General features: G+C 41.3%; 1 protein-coding gene across 1 annotated transcript in view; it reads right to left on the reverse strand.

Moving 5' to 3' along the window:
* LOC140659401 (trypsin I-P1-like) overlaps positions 1 to 15,971 on the reverse strand; it is a 79,606-nt gene that overhangs the window by 61,482 nt on the left and 2,153 nt on the right. The window contains exons 2-3 of the mRNA XM_072879041.1: positions 3,211 to 3,252; positions 3,009 to 3,127 (exon numbers count right to left, since the gene is read on the reverse strand). The gene's annotated coding sequence lies outside the window, so the exon portion shown is untranslated. The remainder of the gene's footprint in view (positions 1 to 3,008; positions 3,128 to 3,210; positions 3,253 to 15,971) is intronic.

The following is a 15,971-nucleotide window of genomic DNA, read 5'->3' on the forward strand; positions in this document are numbered from 1 at the left end:
TACAAAAACCCTATTATATTTCATAATTCTTATCACACCCCGAGAAAAGAACTCATGCAGTTAGTTACAGTCACTTTAAGACCCTTCTCCTCTGGCAAAGAAGAAGGGAGCCATAAATAAGAATTAGGTCCATAAACACACCTATTTATGGTGATGTTCTGTCAGTAATCAAGGTACTTCTTACAAGAGAACAATATCTCACAAGCTAAAGCACACATAGAAATTTACTGCTCCGTTTTTAAACTTGAGTGCCTTGACTTTTTAATAGAGAAAGACGAAGCATTTAAAATAAACATTAATAAACCTCCATAACTAAGATATACATTGGCTTCTCCATATCTTTAACACTATTGACTTTTACAGATATACTTGAAACCACAGAACGATCCTTATTATCTTTTCTTTACAAGCTTTTGAAGCTGTTTAGCTGAAGCTAAAAAAAGTTTGAGGAACAGTGTGATTATAGGAATCTACTTATAATGATGTGCATGCGATATGTGATAATAATTAATTTTATTTTAATCAAACTCTATGAATTTTTCTACACTTCTAACCTAAAACATCAATAAAGCTGGCATCAAATATAAGTCAATAAAATCAGATATGCAGACAAATATGAATATGAGACTTAAAATCAATGAATCTTTCTTTTCTGCAGTTACATAAGATGATTTATGAACAGCTAGGCTCAATTTCTACCATCACTAGGGCTAAAGGATGTTTTCTTATTTATCTTATTCACTATAGTTAAACTGGTATTCAGATACTCTAAAAGAAAGCAGAAAACAAAGTTATATTAAACAACTGTTACAGTGCAGACCAGTGAAGATGTTATTTACAGCCTTGTTTTTTTCTACTTGAAAACCTTCAACATTCTTCTGTCCCTAAAACAAGCTCTTACATATCATTTACCCTTTTGTTTGCCTTCACCTGAGGGAAGATGTCAAGTTTGTCTAGAACAGAATGCATATAGAGCAGCATTAGGATAACACTCAGTGTTTCAAGGAGCTATCGAATCAAATGTCTTGTCATGGTCCGTTTGGATCTCTCAAATTTACAGGACAACATACCCTGTGTTTTAAACTTTATTTCATGAGCTCATTAAGAAATGTAACAAACACGACAAACGGGGGCTCAATTCCCTTTTGCCTAGACTAACTAGTCTATCATGGGAATTCACTTGTTCACCATTCAAGTCATAAGGTTTCATAACATATAACCCTCTTAATCCGTGCACTTATGAGCAAAAAAAAGATAGAATTAGTTACCTAGCCAACGGTGAGAGTGCTCATCCTTCCTCCTCCACCATGGTGCGGGCATCCCCTGTATCACATCGGGAAGCATGAAAGCCTCAGCAGTCCAATTGCTGTTGGATCTGCTTCAAAGGCTTTTTTGAGTAAGATGATGTTTTTATACCTTCCAGCTTGGAAGTCTGGTCTATACCATTTCCATGAGTTAGCAGATTCTGAAGAAACTGCCAGACAAAGATGATGGCTGCAGGACCCAGCACTCTGCAGGTGACAATGGCTGCATAATGGACCTTTAGCTCTCTCTGGCCACTTGTCCCACCTACACAGTGCTCTCACTTTGACCTAATGGCACTGTTCCCAGCATACATCAGGCCTTAGCATGAGGTGGGTTAGCCAAAATCTGAGCAGGAGTTGAGTGAACAGTCACAATGGCTAAACAAGAATGTAAGGACAACCTGTTCCCTGTTCATTAATAACATCTCAGTGCCTAAATATAAGCAGGATGAGTAAAAAGAAATCATCAGACATAATTAAGCTGATCATGAGCTGATCCTATTTCCCCTAGGGCATGAACACACTTGGGGGTTCACCTTTCTGTGGATTTCTCACTGATCAGCATTCCTTAGACTAAGGTAGATGAAATACATTCCATACACCCCTGAAAATGCAGATCTTAGAGAACTCTCTCAAGGAGAAGGCAGTTTTATATTTTCCAGTGAATCCCATTTTTTAATGTAAAATAATGGTTAAAAAATGAACAACAGTTGTCAGAGATAATGGCAAAAATCAATAAAAAGCCTTTTGATTAACTCAGAATTTCTTTGGAACTTGGTAGTAATTGTCTTTGTGATCTGAAATAAAACTTCTGAGAAGACTTCAGTAATGAGGGATTCCTTTTCCATTCAGCTTCCAGGATTAACAAAAGGTAAATAGCCTGTATTTATCAGGAAGTAGTCTGAGGCCTTTACCTTCAGTGAGGATAGGAAGCACCAGCTGAAACCAGCATAGGTCTGCTCAGCTGGTGTCATGGTTTAACCCTAGCCAGCAACTAAGCACCACATAGCCATTTGCTCACTGCCCCCTCCCTCCCGCAGTGGGATTGGGGAGCGAATCAGAAGAGTTAAAGTGAGAAAACTCGTGGGTTGACATAAGAACAGTTTAATAATTGAAATAAAATAATAATAATAATAATAATAATAATAATAATAATAATAATAATATACAAAGCAAGTGATACTCTATGCAATTGCTCACCACCTGCTCACCAATCCCAGCCACTCCCTGACCAGCAGTCACTGCCCCCCAGCCAGCTCCCCCCAGCCTATATACTGAGCATGGTGTCATATGGTATGGAATATCCCTTTGGCCAGTTTGTGTCAGCTGTCCTGGCTATGCTCCTTTCCGGCTTCTTGTGCACCTGACAGAGCATGGGAAGCTGAAAAGTCCTTCACTTAGTGTAAACACTACTTAGCACCAACTAAAACATCAGTGTGTTATCAACATTATTCTCACACTAAATCCAAGCCACAGCACTATACCAGCTACTAGGAAGAGAACTAACTCTATCCCATCTGAAACCAGGACAGCTGGGTCAAGGGTAGTTTTTGTGCAAGAGCTGTGTTCACTTGGCTCAGTATGAGGCCAGTAACCAAGCACCAGTAACACACCTCTTGTGTCATTACTGATGAAGATCCTTGTGCTTACTGTGAACTTACTCTTCTGAAAACTAGCGATGACATGTTTGTGCAGGATACTCACACTATCTGGTGCAAATAAAAACCACCAGAGCTTGGAAAGCTTCCTCATGGGCTAACTGCTGGTTCATATGAGCATTGCCACTGTAACTTTCCAAGAAGCTGGACTGATGATCCCTGGAGCTGAAAAATGAAATGTGGAGGATAGTAGAGGGTCTGAGAGTGCTCATCTGAAAGAAGGAAGGAGTAAAAGAGAGAAGACGTACCTCTTGGTCCTGACAGCTCAGTTCTGTTCTTATATTCAGCAGCTGTAAGGAGGAACAGTAACAACCCTGTCAGCATTTTCCTGTCCTGCAACAGCACTGATCTCAGCAAGAGATATTAGGCACTTTGAAGCCAGATATTCTATCTGTTGCCTTGACTTTATTTTTCCCCACAAAACCTTACTTTTTCCAATCTCCATTAACTCATTCCTCTGGATTTGTTATTTGGTCATGCTGTGTCTCTTACTTTCCCTCCTTTTACTAGACTCTTCCTCTATTCCTGGTCCTCCCTCTTCCATTACCTTTCCATCTTCCAGAAAAATCAGAAGTTAATGCTTTTCCTATGGTGCTTTTTTCAACATTCATCTTCCACAGAATCATTTTACCGGCGAATTACTGAAAAACTGAATATCAAATTAGTCCCGATCTCCTGGAGTGTTGCTTTTACAAGGTATGTCCCATCTTCAAAATAACAGATAAATCTACTTTAAACATTAATTCTTCACTGCATAGAATTAATAATGCTGAAACATTAATTCATTTCTGCTCTTCTTTGTGTAAGAACTTGAGTATAGGATGCTGATACCCTGAACTGACTAGACAGAGCTGTAGTTTCTTTAACAGTCAGTCATGAACCTCTTTGCATATGGCAACTACCTCTCCTCTTAAATGATTTGCTCAAAACAATTATTGATTTGGTCTTGCTCAGGCAGTAACTCAAAGCTGAAGCAAATGTGGAATTTCAGCAGTTCACTAAAAAGCACTTCAGATCAAGGAAATGACAGAAAGTCAGTAGATAGAAATATAAGACTATCATAGACTTAATATCATTATAAGGTCAGCAGATTGACACAGGCTGTCTTTCAGGATAAAGGTGAGGGAGAGAGAAGAAATGGATTTGTAGAAAGCAAAAGAAAGGTAATTTGGGTTTGAGGCCTGTCCCTAGGACACTGAGGTAGAAGCAAGACATAAGTCTAGTTTATTTGTGGAAAAAAAGCAAACCCACGTTACTGTGGACAAAATAGTTTTAATTTCCTTACTTATACAGGCCACAGTCAAAGAACTGACCCTTATAGCCAGGCCACAGAGAACAGTGCTCCCACAGCCTCAGTGCACTGTAGTCATCTAGAAACCACACAAGCCAGCAAGGAAGAAAGGAGTCTCTTGGCCCACCTGGAAATAATCTGAAACTGAACGCCCAATGGGAATAAAAACTAGGCTGCCAGGGCCCCAAAGAAAAGACTCCAGAGGGGACAAGAAATGTCAAGAGAAGCCTCCCTTCTAAGCCTCCCTTAGCCTCCGTAAGGTCAGACTCCACTGTAGCCACTGTACTCTGCTCCAGAGCCAAAAAAAAAAAAAAAAAAGTAACCTGATAACCAAGAACCTGTAGAAGTCAGTTCTTCACCAGCAGAGGAGGGAGACAAGGACACTTAGTATAGAATTACCAAGGGAATTTATTTTCTCATATTAACTGTGTGCATACTGGTGCCCAAGCCTAATGCATAGAGGACCCTGATACAGGGGAAAGCAGGGTTTATATATGTCGCAATATATATGTTACAATATATATGTGTTAATCTTCATTGTTCTAAACCAATGTCCTGTGCAGGTGCAGTGGTTTTATACTGGATTCTGGTCAGTTGCTCTTTCTGGCCATGGTTATATGCCTGGTTTCTTAAGTCAAATCTCCTATTATTTTATTGTCAGTATGGGGTGTTCTCAGCTGGTAGGAGCTGGCTTGGGTTGGGTCTTCAGGTCACATCAGCCCTGAGGTAAAAGCTCATAGTCCCAGGTAGTGTTCATTCTTCTAAGCAAGTCATACTGCAGTTAGTGCCTTGCCTTTCACAAACCCCACCAAAGATCACAGTCTTTCCAGCCTGCCAGCTCATCTCTCAAGTGCCATCTGCTAAGGTATACAAGGAACTGACCTGGAGGGAAGCAACACAGTGCAAGCCTGGCCTACAGAGGAAAGTGCCAAGCATGCTCAAACACTCCTCAGGACTGATAGGCCTGTCACTGGTGACCAGGCCAGCAGTTCCTCCCAGAATTCTGGTTTCCAGCCTAACTGAAGGCTGGACTTTGGAGCAGCTCACTTTGGAGATGGTCCAGGCAGGATTTGCAAAGACCTTTTCTCAGATTTACAACATGCTGAGCATAACGAACAGTGATTTCAGATGTTACCAGACTCTCTGAACTCAAAGACGAACCACAGACATGTAGAGTATCGCTGAGAACCAGCATGCTTAGTCCCAGCCTCTGGTTTCCTGCGCAAGTTTGGATTGCCTGGCACACCATCCAACAAGCAAGGGAGGACTGCTGGTCCATCAGGCTGACCCTCTGCTCATAAGTGTGGGCATGATCATCCAGAATAGCTGTAGGAAAGCACTAGACAATGATGCAAAGGCCAAGCCATGCTGAAGTTTCTCACAAGCACTTCTGGTAGGGGTTCACATAGCATCCCAAATTGTTCTCCAACAGCAGAGCTGATGAGCAGCTGTTTGGCTCAGAGCCCACCACCAGGTAACATGATAATGCAGACACAATGTGTCTGAGGTAGAATGGGCCACAGCAGAGAAGAGGCAGGCAGGGCTGCCTGCAACACAGAGTTCCTATGAAGGCAGATTGCACAAAGTGACTGCCTACTAGCCTATCAGGCTAGGGACCATCTATTATTAGTTTGCATTGATTGTGGAAAAATGGTTTTGGACTTCTCACCTTTCTCTTTTGCTCCTGAGCCTGAAAACTCCCCTACAAGATAGCATTTTTCCCTCCAGCATGGTATGTTTCATGAATTCATGTGTCATTCTTGCAGAAAGACCATTCAAATTATCTCTGAGCATTCCATTATTAGCACAAAAGCCTCACAGCTAGCCATGAGCACAACAAACAGCTGTTCTGGTTACCGTTGGGTGAGGTCTGAAAACCAAAACCACTCCCTAGCCCAGAACCCAGCTTACTGCCTGCCTAGAGAGGCCTCTGACTATTCCTTAAAGAGGATTTATCTTGTTCTGGAACTCCTGTTTAGACTCTCAAGGCCATTGCTAAGCTGTTCCACTACAGAGTTAAACAGATCAAAGGTGCCATGTCATCTTGGTCCTTGACCTCACCACAAGGTTTCTAAGCTTCCACATTTGTCTCAAGAACAGTATTGTATTTATCTGAAGTTGCAGCCTTTTCTTGAAGCTAATTTTTTTCTCTGAGCCAGAGAATACTTAGTCAAGGATGCAAACTGTTGCAGTTACAGACAGAAATCTTTCAACCACATCCATGTTCATCTTGTTGATTGTGAAACCAGAAAGCACCTCACTGCAAGCAGGCTCATTAGCTACTGTAGGAGAGGTATCCTTTTCCTCATTCACATTTTGTGCACAGACAAGCTGTCTGCTATGTCCTCCTCTCCAAGCAGCCACAAAATCAACTGTAAGGATGCAACAACTGTACCATACATTTTGCATGCACAAATCACATATTTATTTTTAAAAATATTTATTTGTTTGTTTGTTTGTTTGTTTATTTATGTGGGTGCCCTGGCCAATTTTGCTGCAAAGCACAGCAACAAGTTCACCATTCTTGCTTCCTTTCCTACAACTGTTTATTGTTCACTTGATTATACCTTGTCAAAACTGTCACTCCTTTTATGCAGGAAGTGAGCTGCAGTGCATGGTTCTGTATCAGCAGCATCAGAGTTTCTTTCTTTGCTTTGCTGAGGCGTAAAGAGAAACTTAAACATAGTATTTTTATTAATAGATCAATGGCATTTTCAGAAGTAAAGGAAACATGAAAGTTGAAGCCTGCATTAAAGGCAAGATTACAGCCATGCCAGTTGTTCTCTCTGCCCGGCACTTTGGAACCTAATGAACAGATGCAGGTGAGATCTAACTACGTACAGTTCTCAGAAGCATGACTCTCATTGATAGACCTTGCAGAAGTAGCTCCATGACATTTCCCATAAAACCTACTGTATTTTTAGGATGACATCTCCCTGCTCTTGTCTGTACGAGGACTGAATTATTGTCTCAGTAATGCTAATGGGATCTGAGAAGGGTTCAAATCAATGTCTGTATTTTCGCAAAGTAACATAGCCTTGTGTCATTGGCAAAGACCTTGAGCTGGCCTTTCCTGAATGACACTCTGCCTTTAAAATGCTCCCAAGAACCTTTTTGCACCAATCCAGTGGTCACTAAGTAGGAGAGAAAGCCTTTAGATTGAGCCAGCAGGAGACTGTCAACATTAGAACAGGCAACTTGTGAACATGTTCCATGAGAGATCACTAGTGCTTTTTCTAACAACAAATGCAAAGCAGCATCTGCAGGGCAATGATGCATCTCACGCAGCAACGCAACAAAACGTACCTCCCAGGCAAGCAGCTTGCAGCTCCTTCTAGTAACTGAATGCACTCTGTCACTGCAAGGAGACTCCAATGTTGCTGATAAAGAGCTGTGCACTACAACTCACTTGAATAAAAATGCCTCACTCACTAATGCTTAGACTGAGCTGCATTTCCCCCTGTTTTTGCTTTAGAATTCAGCATTGCCTTCCTTTTGCACATCTCACATTATCTTTTTTATAAGGTGTCTCTCCTAACTTACTGACTCTGAATGCGGAATCCTGCTGCCCTCAGCTGCCCAGTTTTGGGGGGGGTTTTTTGCTGTCTGCAAAAAAGACAATGTTACTAACACTAGCTGAAGGGGTTTTAGGTCATGTGGCAGAGGCACATAACTTTGAATAGATTTCTAGTCCTAGATCCTTTGATTTTTAAAGTGCTTAGTCTAGGGTTCTGTACATCTTCCTGTATGCATATAACTAACACCAGTTAGTTAGCACAAAAGGCCAAATCCTTACAGTATCATGTTGTTATATTTGTTTTCACCTGAAGACAAATTCTCAAAATGAGCTTTGAGATTATTCTTTCCTATGGTTCTGATTGGCTGATCAAAACAAACCACATATTAATCAAGAAAAAGCTGCTAAAAGGTTGGGGGTTTTGTTGCTGCAGTGGCACCTATGCAAGACCAACCTGACTTAGTCTCAAGTCACCATAGATAGTCCAAATGAAAGTAATCAGGATGCCATTTCTCTACGGCAACTTCATTCACTGAAGAAAAACTGGCTGTTGTGTTTTAATGTTCTAAGGTTATTTCTGTTTCACCAGTTGCAACTGCAATTTTCTAGTGTGTAATACCCACAGAGATGTTCTAGGAAAGGAATTGCACTTACGGACAAAAAAGGTAATTATTGTTACCAGAATTTACCACCAATGCTAGCTTTAAGAAAAATATGACAATAACTTTAAAAACCTAGTGATAAGGACATTAATGTTGAGTTTTTCAGGGAGCAATAAGAGCAATGGAAGAAGGCCATTTCTTCCCACAAGAGAAGAAATGTAAGACCACAAGACAGGCAGAAGCAGCATCCTCATTGATAAGGCCACAGTCCCACAGTATCCAAGCAGGGCTGGTGACAATGAGAGGTTCCATCAACTGAGCATCAGATAAATACAAAGTGACAAGTCAAGTCCATGTTCCATCCATGAACACCAAATCAACAAACTACAAAAAACAAAGGTAAAGACTAGGCACTGCCTACAACATAGCTTAGAGAATATGTGCCTAGGTTTGAGCTTTAATAAAGCTCCTGGGGCAATGGACAGAGAATGCATTGTTGGTGGGTGCAGGTGAGGTTGTTCAGGGCAATTAAGGCTTATTGGTGCACTCAGGACCCTGACTGTCAGTTGAAAGAGTACAGTTTCAGCAAGCATCATAGAGGAAATCATAGACTCATAGCAAAAAAGACTTCTTTAAAAACTAAATTTTCCACAGTGTAGCATCACACTGTTTCACTAGGATAATGCTGACTTTAAACAGAGAGCACCCATTGCTTCAAGATACTTTCTGCAGCACAGAGAAGCCCAGGAGAGTAGTAGTTAATGATTAATCATGGTCACTTAGAATTCATGAGTATCCCTGCAATGCTAGTGACATGGTAGGTAGTTTCAAAATCCTTTCTCTACCGAGTTCAGTTGGTTGAAGGAAATAAACCTACCCTGAACTGTGCAGTGCTAATAAGTACCCTTAAACAGAGAGGGTTAGTACTTTTCCAAGCTTTTTTTTTCCCCATGGAATTTCTAAAATTTTTAGCCACAATGCTTTTATACCGCTGCTTCTAGTAAATGGTACTCGTGTGAAGCATCAGCTGGAGGTCAGTGGAGGCTGATTCCCCTACCTGCAGGTTTTGTTGTGCTTTGGGATGCTTGGATGTTAAGCAGCATGCTGTTCTGTTAGCTAACAATACCACTTCTGTCCACCGAATGGCACTGTTCAATTATAGAAATGCAAAGTGGCGTCCTCTGGCCCCAACACGGGGTTTTTGAACGAGGCACCCCTAAATTGCATGCTTTATGTGATTTTACACCCACACTGAACTAGAATTCCATGCTGTCTTGAAAGAACTAGATAAATGCTAGAGCCTCCACATATGATCTTTAGCCTCTGAACCCCTGTATGCAGATTTCAGTGCAAGGAAAGTTTTATTACTCGTTCTCAAACACCTCCATTGGCTCTCTATTCTCTTGAGATCCAGTTCAAAAGTACACTCCCTTCTCCAATTTCTTCCTCAATTCTTTTTCCTATCGTTTTCACAGATCTTAGTCCTCTCTGTTCACATCCTGGACTCTAATACATACAAACTGGGGGATGAGAGGCTGGAGAGCAGCCCTGCGGAAAGAAATCTGGGGGTTTGGGTTGATGGCAAATTGCATATGTCAACAGTGTGCCCTGGCAGCCAAAAGGGCCAGCTGTGTCCTGGGGTGCATCAAGTACAGCATAGCTAGCCCGTCAAGGGAGGTGATTGTCCCACTCTACACTGCACTGGTGCAGCCCCACCTCGAGTACTGTGTGCAGTTTTGGGCACCTCAACATAAGAAGGACATCAAACTATTAGAGTGTGTCCAGAGGATGGTGACCAAGATGGTGAAGGGTCTCGAGAGCAAGAGGTCACTTGGTTTGTTCAGCTTGGAGAAGAGCAGGCTGAGGGGTGACCTCATCACAGTCTACAACTGTGATGAGGTGGGCAGCAGAGGGGGACGTGCTGGTCTCCTCTCTCTGGTGACCAGCAATAGGACAGGAGGAAATGGAACAAAGCTGCATCAGGGGAAGTTCAGATTGGACATTAGTAAAAGATTCTTCACTGAGAGGGTGGTCAGTCACTGGAACAGGCTCCCCAGGGAAGTGGTCACAGCACCAACCCTGTCAGAGTTCAAGGAGTGTCTGGATGACACTCTTCGTCATATGGTTTAGTTTTAGGTAGTCCTGCGAGGAGCAGGGAGTTGGACTTGATGATCCTTATGGGTCCCTTCCAACTCGAGATATTCTATGATTCTATGATTCTAATAAACACTCAGGAAGATAAGCAAGTGAGCTGAGACGATTACAATAGATCATTCCCCAACATGACAAAGAGAAGCAGTTGTTCATTGCTACTGTTACCTTCAAGGTGCTTACCTTCTGCGGGAGTGCTGCCTAACACATAGGAGTTTTATACTCTTCATGTTACACTGTGGTTAAACCTGGGTGATTTCCCACCCCACACTCCCAGTGTTTAGCAGATTTACTGAACAATGGCCTTTCAACAATTTCTGGAGGCATTCTCAAGTTTAGCTTTAGTTTCCTGCAGAGTTTCTGAACGATTTTCTTTCTTTTTCAGATTTATCCTCGGTGGGAAAAGAACAGTTTCAATCACAGACTGCAAGAGCAAGGGGTAGTGAAAACCCATCCCTATTATGGGATACTCGGTATTAAAGGTCTCATACTCTGGGGACTGGCATATGTCCATTTTAAACATACATCAATTGGGTTGCTGCTAAAAGGGGTGGTCTTGCCTGTCCCTCCCCAACCTGCACATCCTCTGCCTTCCCATCCATCTTCCAGCTGTAGCATTTATACAGCTGCATAAAGTCTCCTACACATACTCCGAAATTTTTATATATTTTTTGCTGTATTAGTTTTCAGCCAGATCAGATCCTTGATCCAGGTCACTGCACAAATCTTTGCTGCCAGCACAGGGAAGGTGATGAGGACATACAGTTCTGGGCAGCGAAAAGAGAGAACAAGGTTGTCTATCTCAGTAGAGGTTTGTATTCTTGTGGGGTTGAAATGTTTGTGGGACCACAGCCTTAGAAGCAGCTCCCATTTTGCACTACGGTGATTTTAAACTGTTTTCTACAAATATGTTGTCACCACCAGGTTCCTGAGCATGCCAGTCTGTGCATGGGAGATGGAATGAGTGAAGGGAGAAATCAATGTTTCCTGTTGAGATGTTTCCATGTCTTACACGTTATTAAGCACTCCCTGAGGAAGAAACTGGCACCCAGGCTACAGACTGGGACCCAGGAACTACCAGACTATAGACTTGTTCTGGTCATGAAACACCTCTTCTGCCAGCAACTTTATGTATGTAGCCATTCGTTTGCTTCTCTGAAGAGCTCATAAAATAAATGGAGTGTTTCACGCTAAACAAAATTGTTTTAACACTTCCCACATTCTTTTTCTCTCAGAAAGAAAATAAATAATTTTATTCCAATCCAAACTAAATTTGTAGTTCTCCTTTCCTACTCATTTTTCAGCCAAGAGCTAAACTGAAACTGCAGTCATTTATATAACCCCTTACTGTAACCTTCAGCAGGCTCAGAGACCCTGTACTTTGACATAGGGTGGTGCAAGCTGCCCAGTTTGGTAGCCAAAGAGAAACAGTCCGTAGGTACCTTACATTCTCTTACAGAACCTCAGCTCCATTCCCTTTCAGATTCTTGAGAGTGTTTAACCTTCACCGCTCTGCCTTTCAACTCCAGTAACTTACTGTCCTTATTTTTCTACTGGGCTTCCAAGAACAAGTTGTATGTTATGGGATCTTTTTAGGAAGGCAATTTTGCTTAAATCCCAGGGCACTTAGGAAATGTAACTTCTGCTCCCATCTACATAACTGTTGGTCTATTTTCTCTGCTTGAGCATAAGCATGCAACAGAAAACAAAGCTTTATGAAATCTTATGCAGCTTTCTGGAGTCATTCTTCAGATGAACAAGTCACCTGAACCTAGCACAGATCTGCTCTAAGTATGGAATACTTCCAAACACTCTTATTGAAGGAACAAAACACTGGGATAATTGCAGTTTATTTGAACCCCTCTTCCTTCCAAATCAAACAGACAATACAGAAAAAAAGTACAGTGGTACTTTGTTTATACTATTCCAACAACAGTTTTCAGTTCCTGTTGTTCACAAATCCAGCAGAAATTAGAAATCTCATGCTTGGTCAAGAATCAGGGACACAGCACACCTCCAAAGGAAGTGAGTGAAGCCTGGAACATGGATCAACGTGGATCAGCAGATAGAAAAGGCTAGTCTCAGGTGCTTGATAGAATACAGAGAAGATTGCAAGAGATATATATACACCTTTATAAGAGATATACCTATATATTCATACTTTCTAGGGAGTTCATAGGACTTTAGTAACAACACACACAAGATAAATATACATCTCTCTCACTTATGGCTGCACATTTCTGTTCCTAAGCCATGACAGTGGGGCTCATGAATTTTATTTTTTCCCCCTTTTGCAGCTTCAGAAACCCTGTAGTGTCTCATGTCCCAGTAAGCTTCAAATTAATTTACTACGTCTAGGCATTCAGGTAAAAAGCTAGCAGCCAGTATTGAACTTACCCAGCTGGACTGCAGGTCTACACAGAATTGACTAAATATACCCAAAGCGCCCAGTCCCAGCATGGAACTACACTTATTGTAAAACCAGTCATGGACTGCCAGGCAGCTATTTCTCCTTTTAAATGTTCCTCAAATCCTGGTCTACAGCATAAATGGCTGGTTTTCCTTCTGGGTGTTAGCATTATGAACACCAGCACTCAGTCTGTGTGATAAGTGTGTCAAAACACTTGGATTGTATAGGCAGACTGCTAGAATGGATAGATAAACAGACATTTAGATTGAAGCTCCAGTGAACTGGCACCAGTCTAGCTGTTTCTTCACCTTTGAGACTGTAATGAAATTTTGCAACTGGCCCTCGCCAACTGGGGAGAGAGGTTAGGATGCAAAGTATAAAATTACAAGGGTAAATATTTATTCATGTGCATGAGGTGTCCCAGCCAAATTGGGGCAACCTGAATGTGGTTTTACACATAGTTCTTACACCCTTCAAATGTTCAGGTACTACACGATTTGACTAATCACTAACACCCACACTACTGATTACTAATCATAGTAAAACTCTGGAAAGCAACTATATTTTTGCAGCATTCTTGCTGCTTCTCTATTGATCCAGACAATCCTGGAGTCGGTCTTGCTATAGTTACTTATCTATGACACCAGATGATGCTCAGAGGGTTTCAAAGACGTGGGCTAGGATGCTGGCATTATCTTGGTTGTCCAGGTGTATCCTTTATCCTTCACGGACAGCTCTAAGCTTCCAAGAAGCAAAGTCCTTATTTCCAGGACCGGGCTGTCCTTTAGTTTCTCTTACTTAAGCAGGAACAATACTAATGTCTCCAGTAAAATGTTACTACCTCATGACAATACAGTGTATAATGTGAACTAATATATATATTAACAAAGTTAATACACTGTCATCCTATAAAGACTGGTTGATGTAATAGTTAAGGAAGGGAATTTTCATAACAACTGATACACATACTTAATAACAATAGTCATTAAAAATACAGGTGGGTGCATATTCAGCTAATGTAGATGGGGGTTTTCCCCTGTCTGGTTTAGATTTATTTCCATTAAAGCTCAGGAAACAATGCTCTAAGGAGAAGTGAGTGATGGCAGAGAAGGAACAAAGAAGAGAACAAGTCTGCTCTGTAAGCAGAAACACACTGCTTATTTCAAGGGAGAACTGAAACCCATAAGAAGCCTCTTTGCTTGTAGAAAATCTAATTATTTGTGATAAAGATTAAAAAATAAACAAAAAAATGCATGACTGTATACTAACGGCTACCAAGAGCCAGTGTAGAGACTGTGAAGCTGCAGGGCATATTTCACATGCCATCTGGGGCTGCCCCTCAGTCCTTTTGTACTTCTGAGCTTCCCTAAATTCTCTTCAGTTATCTCTTACTCATTTTCTGTAAGCTTCTCCTCTTTCTATGCTGGGCTTTCTTAGGGAGAAAATACCTTTGTACTTCACTAAACACATCAACAAACAAAACAAGCCTATAATATATGGTATCCAGAAAGGTATTATAAGGTTTTAATTTACTGATCTGTATGATTATTTTTCAGAAATCTGGGAAGGAAAATGTGCTATTTTAGACCTTTGAAGTGATAAATCTGCCCTTGAAAAAATCTTGAAGATTTTATCCACTGAAAATAGTTCTGCTTCAAAGCTGCTTGTCAAACATGTCCTCTCATGTATAAATAGTACCCTTCTTACTCCTTCCCCTGCCTGCTATTCTATTTGCTGTTCCCAGCTCCTCCCTTTCTTCTTCGCTTCCCTTTCTTTCCTTGTCTGTCTTTTATAGTTGCTCTGTGTGTATTTTGCTTTCTCTACCTCTGTCTCCCACCTCTCTCACTTTTACCCTCCTTTTTCTCCCTGTTTCCTTTGAAACTCTATTCCCCTTGCCTTAGCCTCACCCCTCCCTTTTATCCTCCTCAGTTATTCTCTCATGGGTGGTTTTCTTCTCTTTGGTTTGTGTGGTCTGCCCTGCACATTCCAACTTTTTTCTTTTCAAGACCTAACATGTTTCACACAGTGAGGAGATTATTTACGAAATGGATTATGCTTTGCTATTCTGACCATTGTTTTAATAATGGCACCTTCTTCTTTTCCTTTAAATATTATGAGATCTGTTTGGGTGTCTGGATATTTGCAACTCACTGTTGTGTGGAATTCTGTGTCTATAAAATGAATGTCTGTCTATATAAGTTGGAGCACATGATTGTCTGTATCAGTGGTCTCCAAACTTTTTTGATCATGTACAACTATTGGTAAAAAACTTTAGCATACACCCACAATATATGTAAATTTACTTATTTATAAGTTATATAAATGTACTACTGAAATTCTAATATTTTCTTCCTGCACCCCAATGAGTTGTCTTGCACACCTCCTGAGGTGCATGGACCCCACTTTGGAGACCACTGATCATGCAGCCACACTGTTGCATAAGAAGGTATGCTGGTTTTGTCACATTTAAGATTGACCTGAGAATCTGATCCATCCATGGTAGTTTGGGATGGAGAGCTTTTGTTTCTCTGTTTCTGTCATGTCTGGGCTGTGATTGTTTATATTTTGAGAGGGGTGAGTTTTTCTGGTATGATGTGATAATCTGCCTAGTAGAGGAAGGTTTCAGAAACTGGAAAATTTTTTGAAGATATAAATGCATGCATTGCAAAATGCTGCAGCATTGAAGAAAGAACATTTAAACACTGCCTTAAAATTAATCCCTAGAAAGGATTGACTGTCGTCTTGCCTTCCACCAAGTGAGATTTTAAACAGAGTTTGGATGTTGCATGTGCATGCGTGCGTCCCCATAGCACAGCAACTTTTCCCAAACTTCCCCATTCACAGTAGCAGCTCGCTGTTTGGCTTCCAAACATTCCACAAGAAGGAAGAGGAGGAGGAGGAGGTGGGGGGGGGGGGGAATGTTCCATTATCATAAAGGGGAGGAAGTATTTGTGCAGCTATTGAACAAAGCAGCTAGTTAACCTCTTTCCCGACCCCGGTGCAATGGTACAGTCCCACTGCTGCTTTCTAGGGGCCAA

The sequence above is a fragment of the Ciconia boyciana genome, chromosome 1 (genome assembly GCF_034638445.1).
Source record: "Ciconia boyciana chromosome 1, ASM3463844v1, whole genome shotgun sequence".
NCBI classification, from domain to species: Eukaryota; Metazoa; Chordata; class Aves; order Ciconiiformes; family Ciconiidae; genus Ciconia; species Ciconia boyciana.